Below are 20,297 nucleotides of genomic sequence, written 5' to 3'. Positions count from 1 at the left end.
TGGGGTGTTGCCTGATTCTCTATGTATTGACCATAGTTAGCATAACTTCTGCTTGATTTTTTACGTAGCAAACTCTCCAACAGAAAATTTAAAGGTGAATACATCTTCCAGTGGTTTGAAAAGATGGACTGGAGATGGTGGGTTACAAGTGCACCTTGAATGAGAGGTGTTCAGGCACTGCAGTGACTGACAGTGTTAAGAAGCTCAAAGTCATGCAGAAACACAAGTAAAATGTGAATAACACGAAATTACTGGTTGATGTTTTTCTGATTGGAATAAGAGTAATTGCATGTCGTACTGAACTTCTGAGATCATAGTGTGACCACAATAAGTGTTTAGAAGATGATAATAAGTTTATTGGCTACGTCGAATAGCTGCTGCCAGACCCCAGTCCTGAAAGACAAGTCTGTAGTCCATCTGTGTCTGTGCTCTGCCCAGTGCTTTGCAAGCCACAGGTGGAGAGAAAGCCTGCCCTGACTGACAACAGCGGGTTTGCTAGTGAGTTCCCCATCTGCTGTAGATGCTCAGGTGTTTTGTATTCTTGAACATCATTTAAAAGTCATGAGGGAGAAGAAGGGGGGGACAGGGGAGTGTTATGACAAAAAGTTCTACAGTGTGCTGAGAGCAGGAGACAGTATACAGTTAGGGGACTTTGAAAAATTTCTCTTGCCTTTAGCAGCCATTAGAGGTATCTTTCTGTTTTAACTTTTGAAGCAATTGTTTTTGAATCAGTTGGGTTCGTAATGAAAAGTTGTATTTTTTGGTACTTTTTGTTATTTAAAATCTCATAGGCAACGTAAGGAGAAAAAAAAATAAGAAAGGAGACTTGCCTCTTAAGTTCGTTTCAAACCCTCTTCCCACAGGATTCATTGGTGGGAGAACAATTTCCTGGTCAGAATGAGAAACAAACATAAGATGTCATGAAAAATGATAAAAAGAAACTTCAAATGAAATAGGAAGTTTTAATGCAAATCATATTTGACCTCATTCTTTTATAAGAGCTCTTCATTCTTGTGTCTCAGGGAGTTAGCATTGCACATTGTTGCAGGACTTCAGAATTAGGATTTTGAAGTAGTTGAAAATAACTGTTACTTACAATATTAATTATGGTTATATTTTTAAGGTAAAAATGTGTGCTTTTTAACCTTGATGGGGTAGTGTGACAGATGCATGATGGGGCAAGATAGCACAGATGGTCACCTAGAACTGGTTTTGCCTTTGGATGTGTTATTCTTGTTGTTGGGACCCATGGCTGGGCAGCATCCTGCTCCTCCATTAGCAACACTCTTCTTTTGGGTGGGTATAGCATTTACATGCCTTACCTCTTCTCTTGTGAACTGGTTGTTTTCTGGGGAAGGGCTTCAAGCTTGAATATCTCCCTTTGCTTCCCTCCAGTTCCCAACTCTGTAGTTATTAGTCAGCACAACTTTCATTGTTTTCTGTCATGTACAAATTGGAATAGTTTTGGCAAGAGCCTTCAACACCTCCTCTCAAGTGGAAGTTCACTTCAGTGGTTAAACACTAGCTGGAGGTTTGGGAGACTGAATTCAGTGTTTTGCTCTCCCATTGTTTTCTATATGCCTTTGGCTAAATCACTGTAGGAGGAGGAATTCATCTCATCTGGCTTCAGCTGTTATGAATTAGGCATCTAATCTGAGTTTGTTGTCTATGCTCCCTCTGTGGTCAATGGAGGGAGAAGGGCACCTCTAGGGGATGACTCATCCCTTTCAGAGGTGTCTGCTCTATCCAGTGATTACAGGAAGATCAGGCAACTAGCTGAGATTCATACACCTTACTTTCTGACATGTGAAATAAGTCAAATTGAATCCCACACTTAGTCTCTGTTTTCTGGCTGCTATACAAAAAAATGGAATCCATTAAGTCCATTAAAACAATGCAATACTATGTGGTTATTCAAATTACACCAAAAAAAGGGGAGGGGGGGGGGGGGAAGAAAACCAATCTAGAAAGGAATGAATAATTTTTAGACCAGACCTTTTAAAGACACTTAGGAGTCTAAAGGTGTAGAAAAATGCCTCCTGAGCCTTTAAATCTCCTATGACCTATAGAAATTAGGAGATAATTAATTGAAGATCTCACTAAATGCCTATCTGTACTTGAGGTATATAAACACCTATAAAACCCTGTCTCTAGTATTATTAGGGAGAGCACTATACAAAAAATATATACAGGTCTCCAAACGCCGTTTTCCCCAGCTTCTGCACCCCTGGCCGCTCCTGCTTCCATGCTCCACAGCTCTTGCCCCTGGCAGCAGAGGTAAGCTTGGATGAGGAGCATATGTGACACACAACACTCCAGCTCTCCCCTGCTGGTGGATAATTCATTAGGATGAGAGCTGTGGCAGGGCTGGGGAGAGAATCAGTGAATCATAACCTCTCCTCCTCTTCAGCTGAACTGTGTGGAAACTTGGCATGGTAGAGAATCTCGTACATAAACCATATTTTATTACTTGGAGTTGACAATTCAGCTGTGACTGTGGAACTGGCAAGTTATAGGCATAACACAGAAGATGTGAACTTAATTTGTCCTTTCTTTTGGGCTGCTTTGTGTCTCTCACTCCTTGCTGAGTGTCTCTATCAAGACCAGCACGATAAGAGTTAATGCAAGGTCTGGGAATGAATGTGGTGGAACCCTTCCTCCCTTCTGATTCTCCCTTTCCTTTCCTTTATGTGAACAGACTCACTTGCCATCCCCAAGAGTGCAAGAGGCAAAGGTGAGAGGAAAGCTGACAAACAAGGAAAATAATCCCTTTGCCCACCCCTAGTGGAAACTCTGTTAGCTACAACATGGCAGCTGAGAGAGAACAACTTAACCCAACCAAATCTCTTTTATTATGTTCCTGTGTTTATTTTTCCGCTGTATTTATGACTTTGCATGTTGTTTTTGGTGTGGAAAGGACTCTAAAGCTGTAGATATGTGTTGTAATTATACAAATTCCTCTGCATGGAGTCTGTTAAAAAGATTGATCTATTTTTATGAGGACACACAAATACTCATTTTGATGGACCTCATTGGCATTTATTGCAGGCCTGCCACTACTAAAATTTAAAGCCAACCTTGTAAATTTTATGGAAACTACATGCTGCAATTATTAGCCCGAAGACCTCCTGTCTCGCAGGAATGAGTCAGATTTTGCTTTCCACGTACACTGTGGTTTACACCTGAAAGAGATTAGTGGGGACCACCAGTAGCTTGAAAACCTAATCTCCAGTATTTTGTTTCCAGTTTAGCTCTGAAAGATACTCCAGGTGTTCTCATTAATTAGTCATTGTAAGTCACTGTGTCACTATTGTGCATAGAACAGCTGTTTTCTCTGTGAACTTTTTCTGCAGGAGTGTTTTAAATTAAAAGTTGTTTTATATACTTTTTAATGTTTAGAAACAATTCTTGTGGCTGCTGAAAATGAACAAAACCAACCCCTAACAAATCAGTTTAGGAAGACAAATTCTTGAGTGTTTCCTGTAATGGTGTAACTTTATAGAGTTCTACCTGAGTGGATGAGACAGCTAAACATCATAAGCAGATCTTGACATTTTTTTCTGTGGCAAAATTCCCACTAATATTAAGAACTGGCTATAAGTATTATAGACTGTACATGTTATACTTCCCCCATTATCTTATTTTATAGTGACAAACACTGAGGTGGACAGAGATGAAGTGGATTAAACCTACCAATCCCACTAATCAAAAGGGAAAAATAAGATTAAGGATAGCTGAATGATAAGTCTTAATAGTATGCAGTTAAGAATAGCTGAATGATAAGTCTTAATAGTATGCAGAGTATAAATACTACTTTGTATACTTTGTGCCTGTATACTGTCCTACACACAGTCTTTGCTAAATCTTTATTCATTGCTTGGAACCTGTAAGTGAGATGGCCTGTTGCAAATGACAGTTCAGTTGACAACAGGCAAAACATTATTAAAGAGGAGAACTTGGGAAGAATCTAAGAACCATGAGTTATGTTTATTATGTGGCCCATTATGGTTTAGACTTCAGAAAAAAAGACATTACAGATTCACAGATTCACAGATTTTTCTAGGTTGGAAGAGACCTCAAGATCATCGAGTCCAACCTCCGACCTAACACTAAGTACTCCACTAAACCATATCCCTAAGCTCTACATCTAAACGTCTTTTAAAGACCTCCAGGGATGGTGACTCCACCACCTCCCTGGGCAGCCCGTTCCAATGCTTAATAACCCTTTCGGTAAAGAAGTACTTCCTAACATCCAACCTAAAACTCCCCTGTCGCAACTTTAGCCCATTCCCCCTCGTCCTGTCACCAGGCACGTGGGAGAATAGACCAACCCCCACCTCTCTACAGCCTCCTTTCAGGTAACTGTAGAGAGCGATGAGGTCGCCCCTGAGCCTCCTCTTCTCCAGGCTGAACAAGCCCAGCTCCCTCAGCCGCTCCTCGTAAGACTTGTTCTCCAGACCCCTCACCAGCTTGGTCGCCCTTCTCTGGACTCGCTCGAGCACGTCCATGTCCTTCCTGTAGCGAGGGGCCCAAAACTGAACACAGTACTCGAGGTGCGGCCTCACCAGAGCCGAGTACAGGGGCACAATCACTTCCCTAATTAATGTCAAGCCTTCTCATCCTTCATTTCAAAATAAGCCTTTGTTGTTTGTCAGATCATTTGGACACCAAAGTAGAAGAAGGGAAATATATTTATGGACCCTTCATCTTGGGATCCTATCTCTCTCCCTTAGAGAGTCAGTGCTGTGCTCCAGAGCTCCTGACCCTGCACCTCCCTGTTCTTAACACAGTAGGCCTGGCCATGTCCACTGCTGCATCCTTTACTGATGGCTATCCAAACATCTTGAGACTGCTTTTGAATGGCAGAGCCTGACCCTTTCTGGCCTTCCAAGTAGCAAAATTCAAACCTCCTTGTTTCAGAGTAGACTCAGAACTGGTACATGCCAGAAGTCTGATTGCAAAACTCCCACCTGCAAGTTGCCAAAAAAAAAGACCAGTATCTATCTGCAGTTACATTGACTGAAATTTAAAATAAAAGAGAATTTCTAAGCTTTTTTTTTTTTTTAATCACAAGAAAATCAGTGAGGAAAAAAATGCTTTAAGCATTGGAGTAATACAAAGCTTGTTGCACTTACTTTGCAGCATCCAGTTTGGGTTGGTTTTGCTGGTTTCAGAGAAAGTATCAGAAGAGAGAACTTTTCTAAAGCACAAAAGTAGCTTGTCAGAAGCCCTCTTGTTAAAGAGATGCAATCTGATGTTGTCTTTTTCACTACTCTGAATCCTACCCAAAAGCAAGAACTCAAAAGAATTTGAGTTGACCACACAAATGAAGGGGAAGATTCTCAGAAGTAAGCTGGGTAACAGGGAGAAAGGGTGACATGGGGTATTGGTGAAGTTATGTTGTGGTTTAGCCCTGGTAGGCAGCTAAGAGCCTTACAGCTGATCACTCACCCTCCCCAGGTGGGATGGGGGAGAGAACTGGAAAGGTAAAAGCAAGAGAACTCATGGGTTGAGATAAGGACAATTTATTAGGTAAAGCAAAAGCTGTGCACACAAGCAAAGCAAACCAAGGAATTCATTTGCTATTTCCCATTGGCAGACAGGTGTTCAGCCACAACCAGAAAAGCAGGACTCATCTGCATAATGGTGTCTTGGGAAGACAAACGCCATCACTCTGAATGTTCCTCTCTTCCTCCTTCTTTATTCCAGGTTTTATTGCTGAGCATGACACCATGTGGTATGGAATATCTCTTTGGCCAGTTTGGGTCAGCTGTCCAGTCTGTGTCCCCTCCCAACTTCTTTGGTACCCTCAGCCTCCTCACTGGCAGGGCAGCATGAGAAGGAAAAAAAAAAAAAAAAGTCCTTGGTTTTGTGTAACCATTGCTCTGCAACAACTCAAAACATCTATTTTCATCAAAAATCCCAAACAGCATTGTGTGAACCTCTATGAAGAAAATTAACTCTAGCCAAAACTCCAGCCAAAATTATCACAAATTACCACAGAAATGCTTGAAAAAGTTCTTAGCAATATGGAACAGTAAGAGATTTTGTCAGGATTAGAAAAGGACAGTAGTAGTCCATCTCTGCTGTGAGGAGAAAGAGTAACTCAGCAAAGCATTAGTCCACGTAGTACTTAGAAATATATTTGCTGAAGAGCTCAATTCTTGGACACAGCAATGCTAGGATGATAGGTGTAGTAAAGGTATTGCAGTTTCACAAAGGGATATGGGCAACCTGACCTGGTCTTTAGACAAGGAGGTATTAAAAAACCCAACAACTTGAAAAGACATCTTGAGTGTCCCTGACAAATGGTGGGTCTATGTATTTTTGTGAAATGCCTTAGATTAACTAAAATAAATGTCAAAGAAAAAAGGTTTAATGTAAAAAGTTGAAATGGAGATGAGCCTTTGAAGGAGCGTTTTTATTGTTGTCACAACACATATAAAGAGATCTTCAAGAAAATGGAAGCTTAAAATAATGGGCTTTCATGGCCATGCTGGTTTACAGTAGGTTTCCCAAATTAAGCAGTTAGGCCCAAATCTGTACAGGTACTTAAATCTTAGCTGGGGGGTGGTAAGAAAGGGGGGATGATGTTGATATGAGACTTTTTAAAGAGGGTGTGTCTGCATCTCCACAGAAAACCCAGTTCTAACACAGGTCTGGCTTTGCGGTCTAAAGCAAGGTGCCGAAGGCCTTGACAGCTGTGAGATTTCAGGTACAGTCTGCTATTGGGTCAGGGTTGGTGGGCTAAGAGGGACAGATGTCCTCAGCACTGCCAGGTGGCTCGATCATGGATGCTTCTCGAATCCAAGTGGCCAATACCTCAGTTCTGAGCTCAGGCCTCATGTTCTCCCAGAGGCCTATCCTGAGTTCTCAGAAGTCATCAATGTGTACTTACACACACACACACACACATACATATATGATGGGTATGGATCTGTTTTCCAGTTCTTCACTTTTCTGACTTTCAAGGTTGGACTTTAAGGGTAACTGCATGCTGTTATGTCAATATAGATAACTCCATAGCATCAAATTACATAACTGCTCTTTTGTTGCATGTCTGCGGTCTCTTGCAGGTGAAGTGGGATTAAGGCAACCTAGTGCCCTCCACTCACAATGCACAAAAACTCCTGTTGGTCGACACAGTGTCCCAGTCCATTCCTTGGACATGTCAGTTGGTCTCATTAGGTCTATAGGTGCAGCCAGCAACTTATTAACAAAAGAAGTTTATCCCTCTTTACTCTAAGTTGTCTTTGTGTTCATGTGTCCCCATACCAACTATTCTACTTATGCCCTTGATCTTTTCCTCACATCCAGAAGAATTATAAACATTTAGCTAAGTAGTATTTAATTTTTCACCTTGCAAATGACAACTCAGATGGGGCCAGACTCAAATTTTCTGCTCAATGAAACATCTACACAGAGATTTATCTCTTCTAAACTGAAATGCAACAAGGCATATGAGGAGAGCCTTTCTTGTATTTTAGGATAAAGCGTATGTAGAGGACATAACAAAGATACCAGCTAACTCGATGTACTGTTGCTGGAAAGAGGGTGATACTCTTCACTTGTCTATAGAGAGATATTGTGCTGATTTATGGTGTCAAGTAAGCAATATTTGCTTTTTCCCCCCCTGTAGTCATGAGGAATAAATAAAACCTTCTCTGACATGTGGGCAGGACTTCAGTACGTGAATTCTTTCCAAGTTTTTTTCAAAATTTTTACTTCACCTTGAGTAGTTTCTCCTTGGAATATGATACTCCTTTCCTTATAAAAGAACGGATAGAGAATCTGTTTGTAATAAACACTCTTCTAATGTAATAAATTTAGCAAGTAGAATGATTCTAATTGAATACATCATTGTTGCTTTGAAACAAAGCAAGTCATTTGTGCTTTTTCTCTGATTTCAGAAGTAGCTGTGTCTACATAGAATGTCTCTTTAGCTTGTAAGTAGTCAAGATATTAAAATGTGAAAAATGCAAATAGAATTTGCACCATAATGTGCTTTAATTTGATTTGACATTAGATTTCTGCTCCTCATCTTTCATGATAGCTATTGAAAAGATGTAATTTTATTTTGAAGACTTAAATTTTACCTTTGGTATGTTCCAATAGATGGAAATTGAGGAGGGAAAAGTTACAGTGCCGAGTTGTGGACACATGCAAATTAAGTTTTGACTTTGATTATATTTTTTTGCACTTACTATTTGAGATGTGCACTCATTCTATTTTTCTTTTTGGTGAATATTTATCCTGATGGCTATCACTAAATAATTGCTTGGTGTCTAAAGCTCTTTTCATATGACGGGCAATTCAAAACCTTGATCAAGGTCAATTGTTAAGGTGTCGCAATCTGAAAATTTAATCATCACTGAGAGTAAAATGATACTCAGAATTATGCCTTTAAGAAAAGCCACTATTTACCAAGGAAAGTGTTTTTTATATCCAGTGATCATAGTAATTTCTAAAGTGGAGCATCTTAGAATTTTCTTTGACTTATTCACTTGAGAAAAGGGCTGTCTATTCATTCACTCAGGAAATTCTGGACAGCTAGTCAGAAAAAAACAGACAAGATCTGGTCTGATCAAGAGTAACTCAGGTTTTGTCTACAACTTAGACAAACTTGGTGCCCTAACCACAGCTTGGTCTGCTTCATAAACTTACAATACATTTCAAGTCCTTCTCCAAAACTGGCCCCCAGCTGAATACATGAATTCACAACCACATTTGGTAAGACTAGTGTGAAATTATGCAAGCTGGAGTGTGGTCTTCCATGGATCTCCTCACAGATCCAACTTCAGTTCATGTGGGATCACAGTAGCGTCTGGTGATGCGAGTATTTCCCATACAACAGACACTTTTATTTGGTTTGTCTGACAGTTTTCTGAACCCAACTCTGCAATAGCTCAAGATTTCTGATAGTTACTTGCATGCGTGAAATAGGTAAATGGGAATCCTATTTGGCATATGTAGCAATTAATTTAGATATACAGGTGACTGACTAACAGCATGACATGTGGGTTTGTTCATCTGGATGACGAGCCTCTTTCTAGCTGGGGAGCTGCACATGATTTGATAATCGTGTTTCAACTGGAGCAGTGCTGTCACTTTTTATGGTGCAGTGTCTCACAAAATGGTGTTCACTGTGGAAAGCACAGAAAGGTCAGCATCCTCATACATGTGATGACATGATTGCTTACCCAGGATCTCAAAAACAGTGCAGACCTCACTTGCTGCAGTTGTCCCAATGCAAATCCAATGCTCCATCCTGTGGAAATTCAAGGTCTGGCATATCTAGAGGATGTGTATTATTTCAACAACAATAACAGCAATTTGTTAGGTTATCTAGTACAGAACAAGGTCCCCAAAACCTTCCTGAAATGATCTCAGGTGCTTCGTGAGTGTATCTCAAGTTCCCCAGATTTTGTTTTTGTTTATTTATATTTGTTATTTTTTTTTTTTAAAGATGTGCTCCCTGATTGTCACGTCAAAAACTTGACAGGAGAATGTTCCTCTGTGGATGTTGAGTCTTCACCCACAGCTCCTGGGCTTCCCAGGGCTTTTCATATCTTTTTTGATTCCTTTTTGATACCTTTGATAGCTCAGAGAAGGCAGGACAGCAGAGCAACAAGATGGCAACTATTGGATAAATACCCAAGATGCCACTGCAAATAGCAAGCAAAACTGAAGACTACATGGAAAGACACTTTACAAAAATAGCACTAATGTATTTGTTCCTAGTGTTTAAGGGTCTGCTTCTGGATAAAGACACAGGAACCTCATCTGTTAGGTACTCTACATAGGACATCTTTATTCAGGCTAGTACCATACCAATTTTGCTAGCACCTTTCAGTCAGATGCATGATTACAGCTTATGGATGTATATCCAAAACAGCTTAGATATTACACTTGGTTGTGGTAGCATGCAATGCAAAATATTTGCAAAATCTTGCATCAAAAATGACATCAAATATTTGAGGAAATTCGTAAATAGTTCCATGCTGTTATAACTTGTTCAGCTAGCAGGTCTTGAAGATGGTAGATTAAAGCTTGCTTATTGTTCCTATCCATAGGAACAACTGTCACACCTTGGGCTGAATGTACACAGTGAAGGCAGGACATTAAATTCAGCAGTAGCACTTAGAATGAAAACCATCATCCTTCTAAAGGAGAAAAAATGTGGAAATTAGATTGCTCTAATGGCATAGAATTAAAAGACAAAAACCTCATCAACCCAGAGACCTCACAAACTTCTATCCTTGGCATGAAAAGGAGACTTGACTCATCATAATCACATCTGATCTAACTCCCCTCTCAAAGTGGGGCCAATTTTACTGTTCACTTCATTGCCAAGTTCTGAAGATCAACAGGTATGGAGAAGCTTTAATCTCTCTGGTCAACACATTTCAGTGTTTTGTGAAGATTTTTTTTCTTATATCTAACTGAAGTTTCCCTTGCTGCAACTCATGTTTGTTACCTCTTGTCCTTTTCTGTGCACATCTAGGAAGAGCATACAGTTACTATTCATTGCCTAAAAAATGCTCTTTATATCAAAGGCATCACTTTAAATCTTTTCCTTTCTGCAACGTGCCATTAAATATGTATGAGTGGGAGGGGGCAGAAGAAGGAGGGACAGGAAAATACAAGATTTTTTTAAAATATAGTTTCCTCTAAGGGTCACAAAGTCTATGCTGGGTGCACGTCTGAAAGTAGCGGATCTCTTTGCTTCACAGAAATATGGCATCTCTGTAAAAACTGATGAATAGTAAATCACTTTACTTGCCCAAAGTCACAAAAGAAATTAATCAAATCAAGAGCCCCAATTACCTGCTCCAGTTTTCATTTTATGCTACAAAGTCACCCTTCATTTAAAAGCAATTGAGATCGGAGTATTTGAAATGTTTCTGTGACTGTTTTTTCTTATTGTCCTGCTTCTGAAACATTGCTCCAAATACTTTTAGCTTGAAACCTAAAAACACATCAACAGCTATGAAAGACTTTCTTCTGAAAAAAAAAAAAAAGTGTTTCATTTTCTTTAGGGTTATTTATTTATTTATTTCCCCCTTTGGTAGGCATTCAGCCATTTTTACTAGGTCACTTCTTGCCACCTTAAATTAAATTCATAAAAATGTCAGAACTCAAGTGATCAAAATTCTCTTCTCATCCACACTGTGGTTCTATAGGGATTTTTTCCCCAGATGATGTTATTTAAAGTTGACTATTGACAATAAATTTATTGCTTGCAGCACTCCAAATGTGTGATGTCTTTTCCTTTACTTTCCTGACGTGATGCTTGCAACTTTTTCCCTTTCAGGGAAAATATTGCCACCCACAAAGCACTTTTCTCCATTTAGAAGAAGTTCTGTAGTCCCTCCCATGAGAGGGTCACGTAAGGTAAAGCTTTGAGATGAAAAGTCAGATTATGTCCATAGTAAGTAGGAACAAGAATCATATTTGATTTACTAGTCTGTTTCCTTTCCTTGGTCTTCGAATTATATTGTTTTTTAGCAACTGAATTTTGTTGTCATGGCCCCGTAAATTGTTGTGGTATGAAAAAAGCAGCCATATGACCCTCAGCCTACCATTGTAAGTACAAAATGTAGAGGTATTAATATGAAAATGGTTTTGCATGCACTATTTTGTACTTTACGAGAATTGTTGTATTCTGAAAGCAGGACTATAACAGTGCTTCCAACACTTCTGATTTTATTACAAGTCTCATGACGTTTGGTGTTTTTCTTTCGAACGCCAGCTCCTAGAGACATCTCATTACCTGTGATTCTCAGCTTTCATTGAAAAGGGATGCTTTTAGCTCTTGTGGTTGCAGAGAAAAACATGCAAGTCTGAGCCCCAAAGACTTAAAAAATAGAAGACAAAGGCCAAAAATTCTTAAAATTCCAGTTCTTAAATTAATCTTACAGTCATTGGGTCTGACTCAGAAATCCTGAGTTTTTGAGGCTGGCAGTAGATCTATTAAGTTCATGGATTATTATTTTTTCAATAAATTTCATACCTATTTGTAACTATAAAAGATTTTATAGTCTTTATGTTTGCTATTCTAGATCGAAGGCCTGTAAGATTGACTTGAAAGGTGCTGAGCCTTCACAGAAGCAATCATAGGTGAGCTGGGTGAATAGCGTATTCATATGTCCAGTAGAGATTTCTGCCCCGGAGTATTTCTCTATCTATGAACATAACATATGAAAACATTACCAGGAAGCTTATTTTGAACATAGTAGGTGTTTGTAGCACTTTTTTTTTTTAATAGAAAATTCTGATGTCATATGTTGTGATAGGAGAATCCTTTAATTTTGGCCATGTGTGCACAGCTGCATAGGAATGGCAAAGGAATGGGCGGGGAGAGAGTGATAAGCGTAATGAATTTATTTGCAAGATATTTTGAAATGTTTCAATTCCTTTTCTACAAAAAGTGATTGGAATCATTTGTGCTAATTAGAGGGTTTACAAAATAATAAAAAAATAAAAATAAAAAAAAAGAATACATTACAAATATGACGTTCAGTTCCTGAAGGACTCATTTTTTTGTCCTCCAAGAAGAGAAAAAAAACAGTTCCATGTGCCTGAGGTGTTTTGTTATGAGTCATGAACAGCAACCAGCAAGAAATACACAACAAACAGCTTGCAAATGATAAACACTTAGGAGTGTATTTGTCTTCAAATATAAAAATACTTTGGAAATAACTTTGATCGGAAAATTCATAAATTACAACAGTGTGTTACTATTCCAATATTTACTCATCCATCCATGTTTATAGTTTACCAATCAATATTTAACTCAGCTCACGCTCCCACCACGTTTTATTTATACTTATGTATCTGAATCAACTAAAGCTTTTACAGCTATGTGGTAAATTCCAGTCATGCAGTTTATTTATTTATTTTTATTAGTATTTTTGGTGTGTGTGTGTGTGATTTGTTTGAAGAACCAAGCAACTGAAACAGATGAACAGAAAAAAAAAAAAGTTTAAAAATAATTTCTTGCTAGAAAATGAGACATTCAAATATCTGAATAGAATTGGCTCCAAATAAAGTGTATTTCTTCTTTTCTAGGGTTTTTCTACCAATATAATTATAGCTTGTTTTTAAAAATGGACTTGTAGTTTAGGCAATGCCAAACCAAACAGAGCTGGCTACAGTGTTTTGATCATTTTCTCTGGCCCACACAAAAGCCTATCTACTGTATTTATTACAATAGCTCCTCAGGGCTAGTCAGAAATGGTGTGTTCACCATGTAACTCATTTTGTTCCACAAACATCAATTAAGAAGCAGAACTTCACTCCCTGCTACCTCTTTACCTCCTCTCCCTATGAGTTTTACATCTTAAATAAAATGGTCAAGGGAAAAAATGTAGAAGAAAACTTTCTCATATATGCATGCATATATATATGTGTGCATGTATGTATATGTATGTGTACATGTATTTCAGAGAAGTTATGTTACACTTCTGTGTCCCTACTCTCTCCTGTACAGAAAGGCATTGTAAGATGTGGCAGAGTTCTCCCAGCACCATTGCTGGTATTCTCCCAGCACTGGTGCTGATGAAGATGCCGAGCTGCCACCACAGCTCTGTGTACACTGGTTGGGTCAAACATCTGTAGTGACAGCAGACAAAAAGCTTGTAATATTTTCTGTATGGTGCAACCAGGAGGAAGCTCTTCCCCATGCTGTGATTTGACCATACAGCCTCATGTCCTCCCTCCTTCCTCTCCCTCATGGGGTTACCTCTGGGCTCTGTGTGAAGCATCGCTTGCAGTCACCACTCAGGGGAAATCACATTTCAGGATCAAATTCCTACACAACCACTTACACCCAGGTGCAAGAAAATCCCATTGCTTCTCTACTTCTCTGCTTTCCATTTCCCCTTACTAACTTTGTTTTGTGCTCTTAATATATTAACATACTGGGGTTTGCTCTATTAAAATAAACTATTTGACTAAATTTCCAAGCAGTTAATCCCATTATTTTTTTATTGGATTTGAAATGGATTTGTCAAGGAAAGAGTATTGCTGCAATTTATGAACGCACTGCAGTGCATTTAGGAGACAACTGTCTCTGCATTTGGAACAGGAAATGTTAAATGGAAATTGAGAGAGAATTTGTAAGATTTATTTTCCACTACTGCAAGCCTTCAAGAGCTTGATCTGAAAAATAGATTATTCCTTTTTCTCCTTGTGTCTAGGAGACAATGCTATAATTTTTTAATAAAGATCATATAGCCTTGGAAAGCCATTTAACAAGCTTCCTTGGGATATTACAGTGCAAGTAAAGTTCGTCTATGAAAAAATATTAAATGTGGAAAATAATTTTAAATTTTGGACAAGCTGTGGCTCACTTATTTGATTTTTTTCTTTCTTTTTTTTTTTTATGAAGTTACAAAATAGATGTTGTCCCCAAATACCCTGATCTGCAGTGATTAAATTCAGTCTTGTGTGGAGGCCTGGCACAAATCCTTTGCATCATAGCTTAATGATTTATTTTGCTTGGAAAGTAACTGTGGTCCTGAACTTGTCCCTATTTAAGTCCAAATGACTTCCATGGTAGCTGGATCAGACCTTATAGATTGTGTGATAAAAAATGAAATCTGCTTTGAATAAACTGTGCTGGGTCCAGGATATGGCTGGGCATGGCTGGGCAGGCATGGATGTAAAATATATTTTTATTTTCAGAGCAGCTGCAACATGCCTTGAGGTAGACCCCAGCCCCATGCCTGCTGTGGGAGGGCTGCAAGACCAGGCAAAAAACAGCCTGGCAGCTTCCGGGCAAAGCTTCTTGTTTCCATCTGTTTGGGCAGGAATCCCTCATGGGGTGGCTGCTGGGGAGGGCAGGAGGGAGGAGAGGGGTGACCAAGTGAAAACCCTAAGGCACCTTGGCTGCAGGGCATGACAGGGGGAGGTGGGAGGCATCAAGGCTCTGTGGCCCACGTGTGCGAGCCAGGCACTGTTTTGGGGATCTTCAGGGGTGATCCAACCTCTGAAGTCTCACGATCCCCTCTGGGCTCCAACAGAGCTGCGCACTACGCACTGATTTACTGTCGGTCACACGTTTTTTCGTTCCCTGTCCTCTGGGTTGGATTATGTCATCGTGCCAGGGCATTAACCTCGGGTTTTTTGCATCTAAATTTATTTTATTTTGGGTTTTTCTTCCCTTCTAATATTACAGCTTTGCCTCTAGTTTATAAATATTCCATTTAAGGAACTATTTAGCAGCAACAACATTCCTGAGTTCAATCCAAGGATTGAGCTAATTATGGCTCCCCTTCAAAAATCCGTCTTTAACTCCCCTCCCCCTCCCACCCTGCCTTCTCTCCGCTGTGGTCAGAGACACTGAAGATAATAAAGAGCAAGAAACTCCTACTTAAATAAACAGATTAATTAATTGGATGCTCTGTCTCTCACAGATTAGCAAATCCCAGTCTTGCAATCCTTATTTATGTGAGTCATCCTGCTGAGTGGAAATACTTGTGTAAGTAATACCCTGATTTTTGAGAATTATATTCAAAACCCATAAAATCCAGGAGGATTTTTTCAGCAGCTTCCATAAATGGTAAAAGGAAGAGTGGTAAGTAATATTTTAGTAATTCCTTAGCTAATCAAAGCATCTGGTGATAAATATACTAAATAATGTTCCTTCTCTTGCAACCACATAACTGCTGCACTAATTCTTCACTTTTGCATCCAAGAAAAAGCATGTCAAAGTATCCTTGGAAAAAAAAAAGCCCCTTCTGTTTATAGGCAGCACAGTTCCACATTCTTGGTATATGGAACACCAAATGTCCTGGGATAGCCAGCGTCCTGGCAGGGAGCCATGCATCTTATTATATAGTAGGAGAGCCAAATTTCCTCCTGCACAGTATGTCTATAAATAAAGTGCTTCTTCCACAAGCAATTAAATGGAAGCATTTTTCCAACCAGCATGCAAATACCGTTTTTGTTTCTTACTGCAAGTAATAGCCAATTTGTGATATTAGTTTAAGGTCAGAATTATTTTAATGATGATATTAAAATGCCTTCTCCCCGGCTTGTTTGGGGATGATAAAAAAAAAAAAAGTAGTGAAAAGTTTTCTTGAAAGGACATTTCTTCACTTTTAAAGGATCTGGCATAAAGAAGGCATCCGTCTACTCTATAGGCTGTCTGCGATTAAAGTGTTATATGTAAGTCTCAGCAGGAATCTGAAGTTAATTGTTAAGGGGTGCCATTCTAGCCTTGAGACTGTTTGCAGTCAGCCTGTAACTTCTTAGGGGCATTTGTGCAATTTATTTACACAGCTTCTTGCAAGATAATCTCATTTTTTTCCAATGTATCTAAGGAGATACTGGAAAATAAATTAATACTATATAATTCTTAATCTAAGATGTGGGTATCAGTAAACTTATTGAGCTGCTCTTCGCTGTCACTTTTATTCAGAACATGAGGTTGCATATTTATGGGACTGGGTAATGAGGTCGTTGGTGTAATGAAGAGAAAAGGTTAGGGCACCTTCATCTGATTGTTTTGGTAGCTTAAATTTAATGGCAACAGTAAGTTTTAGAAGGCATCTTTGTTTTTCAGCAGAATATGGTGGTATTCTGCAGGATAGTGCCACATCACCCCTTTCATGGGTGAGGGCCAAAAGGAATCTGAAATGGTACTGTCTCATTCAGCTTGAAAGACTGACAAAATTAGAATATCCCAACATACAAAGTCTATCTTATTCATGAAAGACTTTGTTTCATTACAAATGGAGAGACCATAGGAAGACAAGGGCTTTCTTTTGTCCCTTGCAAATCTCCAGTCACCATATAAAATAATTATATATTTGGAAATTCTTAGCTTCTTCCTTAGAATCACAGAATGGTTGAGGTTGGAAGGGACCTCTGAAGGTCATCTTCTCCACCCTCTCCTAGCACAAGGAGGGCTACCTTAAGCAGGCTGCTCAGAACCATGGCTTTTGAATATCTACAGGAAGGGAGACTCCACAACCTCTCTGGGCGACAAGTTCTCCTCAGAAGAAAACTCTCTTTCTAATTTTTGTTTGTTATTGTTTGTTATTGTTTGTTTGTTTATATTTTTGTTGAGAAAAAACCATTTCAAGCTACTTTTTTCTTGTCTCTCCCAGAACAAAATCCATGTGGCTCTTCTATTCAACATCCTTTCTTCTCCCTTATGAAAGCTCTTCACATGTAAATAGTATCTCCCACATAGAACTAATTCCAGAAGGAAATGTTTGTAGTAGTGGCATCCCATATAGTAAGAAGGATGAAGAAGTTATGATATTTAATCAGAGCTGGAAATTAGATTTTTCACGTTGCAGTTAGAGGCATTATTAGAAAGAGCTTTGAAAATATGCTGACTATAATACTGAACACTGGAAGAAATTAATATTTTTCTCTCTAATTACTTTCTGATGAAAAAATGTTTTTTAAAGTATTTTGATCTAGTGTGTGTGGAATGGTTTCTCTGTAGCCTTGCCTGTGCCTCACACTTTGAATGGCAGCCAGAAAGGTGTCATACATAGACCTAAATGGGGCCATCTTTTCTTAAGACAAAGTATGTTCTTAAATAATAAATGATCCTGGCAAGTTGTTTATTACCAGCAGTTAATGATCTGTTTATTAGTTAAAGTCTGTGGCTGTTAACACTCTAACAAATCAGTTCACTCTGTTAAACATCAATTTTGAGTACATTATTGGTATTAACCATACAACGAACTAGAACTGTTGCAGACAGTTGATTTTATTGCTACAGCAGAATTGCATAATAGGAGGCAAAGGTGTTCAATAGGATGCCAGTGATCTTGAAAAGAAAAATAGATTAGGTTACAGTTGTTTGTACTGTTTAACAACTGGCTTTTATTCATAGTGAATGTGTATTCTGTTTTCCCAAATGTGTCTCAAGTAGGAACAGTTTGAAGTCCGAGATTCTGTAATTTCCATGTTTTTAAGACTGTAAAGATTACTTTTGTTTATGTGCATATACTTTAGAAAGAAATATTTGATGGGCTTAAAAATTAGTTTCTAGAATGTGTAAGGGATGATCTTTCTTTAAAAGATTGCTCAGAAACCAAATTCTGCTAACACCACTTGTTTGTCTGAACAACTGGCACGAGATCAACTGGTTTTCCAGACTAGTTGTAGCTACTGGGACGAATAGCCAGAGACAGAGTTTGAAGACTCTGGTGTTGGATCTGCATTAAGCTGTGCTTCACTTACATCATGTTAAATTCCCACAAGTGTCTTCAACAAAATAAAGTTCCAAATGGAAGACCTCAACTATTAGGTGATCTTGATGAGAATACTTGGTTTTGAGTGGAACGATGCTGAACACGGTTTTGGCTCTGCCTACTCCCAAACCATAAAATACATGTATTGCAATTTTGCATCTGATCAGGAAACTAAGTTGTAAAAGTAGGTTCACTCCTAGGGCTCAAGTAGTGGTAATAAGTCTGGCAAGGCAGGATAAATAGGTGTGAGAATTACATTCCAACCCACAAATTCAAGAGTTCAAATCTGTTCTTGCAATTTTGGCCCACTTCTCATAAAAAGTAGCTCTGATACTTTCAGCATTTAGAAATAATCCTCTGATACATTAGCAGAAAGTAATCCCCAAAAGCTTTTCTCTAAAATGTTTCAAAAATACTTTTTTTTTCCAATCTGCCTGACAACTAAAATGTTCTTAGTTTTTCTCTAATTTGAATTAATTAAATTGATACAAATCATTATATAGGCCCAAAAGTATTTTTCTCAGTTCTAGAATATCTCATTCTGATTTGAGTCTTTCTTAAAATGGTTGAACTCAGCTAACATAAACATATTTAAAACAACCATCAGTGTTTCATAGTGCTCGGCTAGTGTAAAAGCTATCTCAAAATAACATTTTAAAATAAATCATGCTGACTTTATACTGATAATCTGCAATTTGCTTGAGGTAGAACAAATTACTTGAAAAAGTATTCAACTACCACAGCTTCAGCAGTAGTGTAAAGGGTCAGTACAGAACAAGGATTCAGTAACAAAAGTGACTCTTTGGACCCTGCACAGCAGGATGTCTAGCAGAGTTTTCTGTAATGGTATTAAAGTGTTTGGCTCTTTTTATGTTTGCCAGCCTATTTACTGCCCCGTTGAACAAGGAATAGGAGGACCTGTGGTTTACCCCTAGTGTCAACAACAAGATAATTTGCCTGAGAGTAAGTACGGATTTCTTGAGAGTTTTAATTCCCCCAGAGGTCCTGTGGTTTTCATCTATCCCTGCAATTAACCTGTTATCATGCGGGAAGGTATTTGCAATGTAATCTGAAATAAAACCTGACCCAACACCTGTTAAAATCAAAGGTGCTGAAGATTTGCTGAAATTCTCTTGCTGTCAGTTCGGTGCCAGCATATCTTGTTTGGGGGCTTGAGCTTCTCCCATGCACAGCTGACCTGTCACGGTGGGCTTGTCTGCCCTGGTCCAGAGCAGTCCCAGAGAACAAAGTGACAGCAAAGCAAGAGGGGATGAGCTCAGCTCTCACCCTTGCTAGACGATGGCGCAGACTTTCCCGGCTCCCTCTGGGAACACTGAATCATATTTTAATCTGGCAAAGCATGTGGAGTTTATAGACCAACGATATCAAAGTGATCTTAGCTGGACACACGTCGCTTGCTGTAGCCCTTGAGGATTACTGACTGCAGCCGAAAGTTTCTCTGGTTGGCATTCCGAATTACTTAATTCAAGGGGTGCATTATGGACACAGCATGATTACACAAAGTCCAAATCATCCGAGGAAGAAATCTGTGGCAATGGCCGTTTGAGCTGATTTTTAGTGCTATAAATTCAAATGCACTGACACTTGCTTCTTGCCTGAAATGTAACGATCTCTTCTGTATGTATATTTGTACGTGTTTATGTATTACAGCCTTGTGTTGGAGGCATGAATGTTAAATGTGTTTTTTTTTTTCCCTGACCTGAACAACTTTTACTGACCCTTACTCTACCCTATTTATACAGTGCTACATAGCAATGAGTGCTTTTAATAGAAAAACCTCAGAGTTGTTTCTGGTAGTAAGTATTTTTTCTTTTCCATTTATGCATTGCTATACAATGCTTAGCCAAGTGCCAAAACAATAAACTTTCCCTCTACTTTTATTTTCCTTCAAGCTGTAAGATCAAGGCTCCATTTAAATCCCACTGAATGAACACTGCAAATGACACATCAGAGAGAAGCACGTGTTTTACCAGTCAGGCTTGAGAATGTTTGAAATCAGCCCTCAGTTTCAAGTGACAGGCAGACAGCAGCCAGGCTGGGAAAGCAGCAGCAGGG

At 38.9% G+C, this 20,297-nt stretch overlaps 1 long non-coding RNA gene across 1 annotated transcript; it reads left to right on the top strand.

The window, feature by feature from the left end:
• The first annotated feature begins 9 nt into the window (after nt 1–9).
• Nucleotides 10–3,328, top strand: LOC308195973. Its single transcript, XR_013951988.1, has 3 exons — nt 10–688; nt 1,124–1,296; nt 2,699–3,328. It is a non-coding gene; the product is annotated as an uncharacterized lncRNA (long non-coding RNA).
• The last annotated feature ends 16,969 nt before the right edge of the window (nt 3,329–20,297 follow it).

The sequence above is a fragment of the Anser brachyrhynchus genome, assembly GCF_964034855.1.
Source record: "Anser brachyrhynchus genome assembly, chromosome: 5".
Lineage (NCBI taxonomy): Eukaryota > Metazoa > Chordata > Aves > Anseriformes > Anatidae > Anser > Anser brachyrhynchus.
Note: the sequence above shows the minus strand (reverse complement) of the source record. Positions and strands in the feature narration are given on the sequence as shown.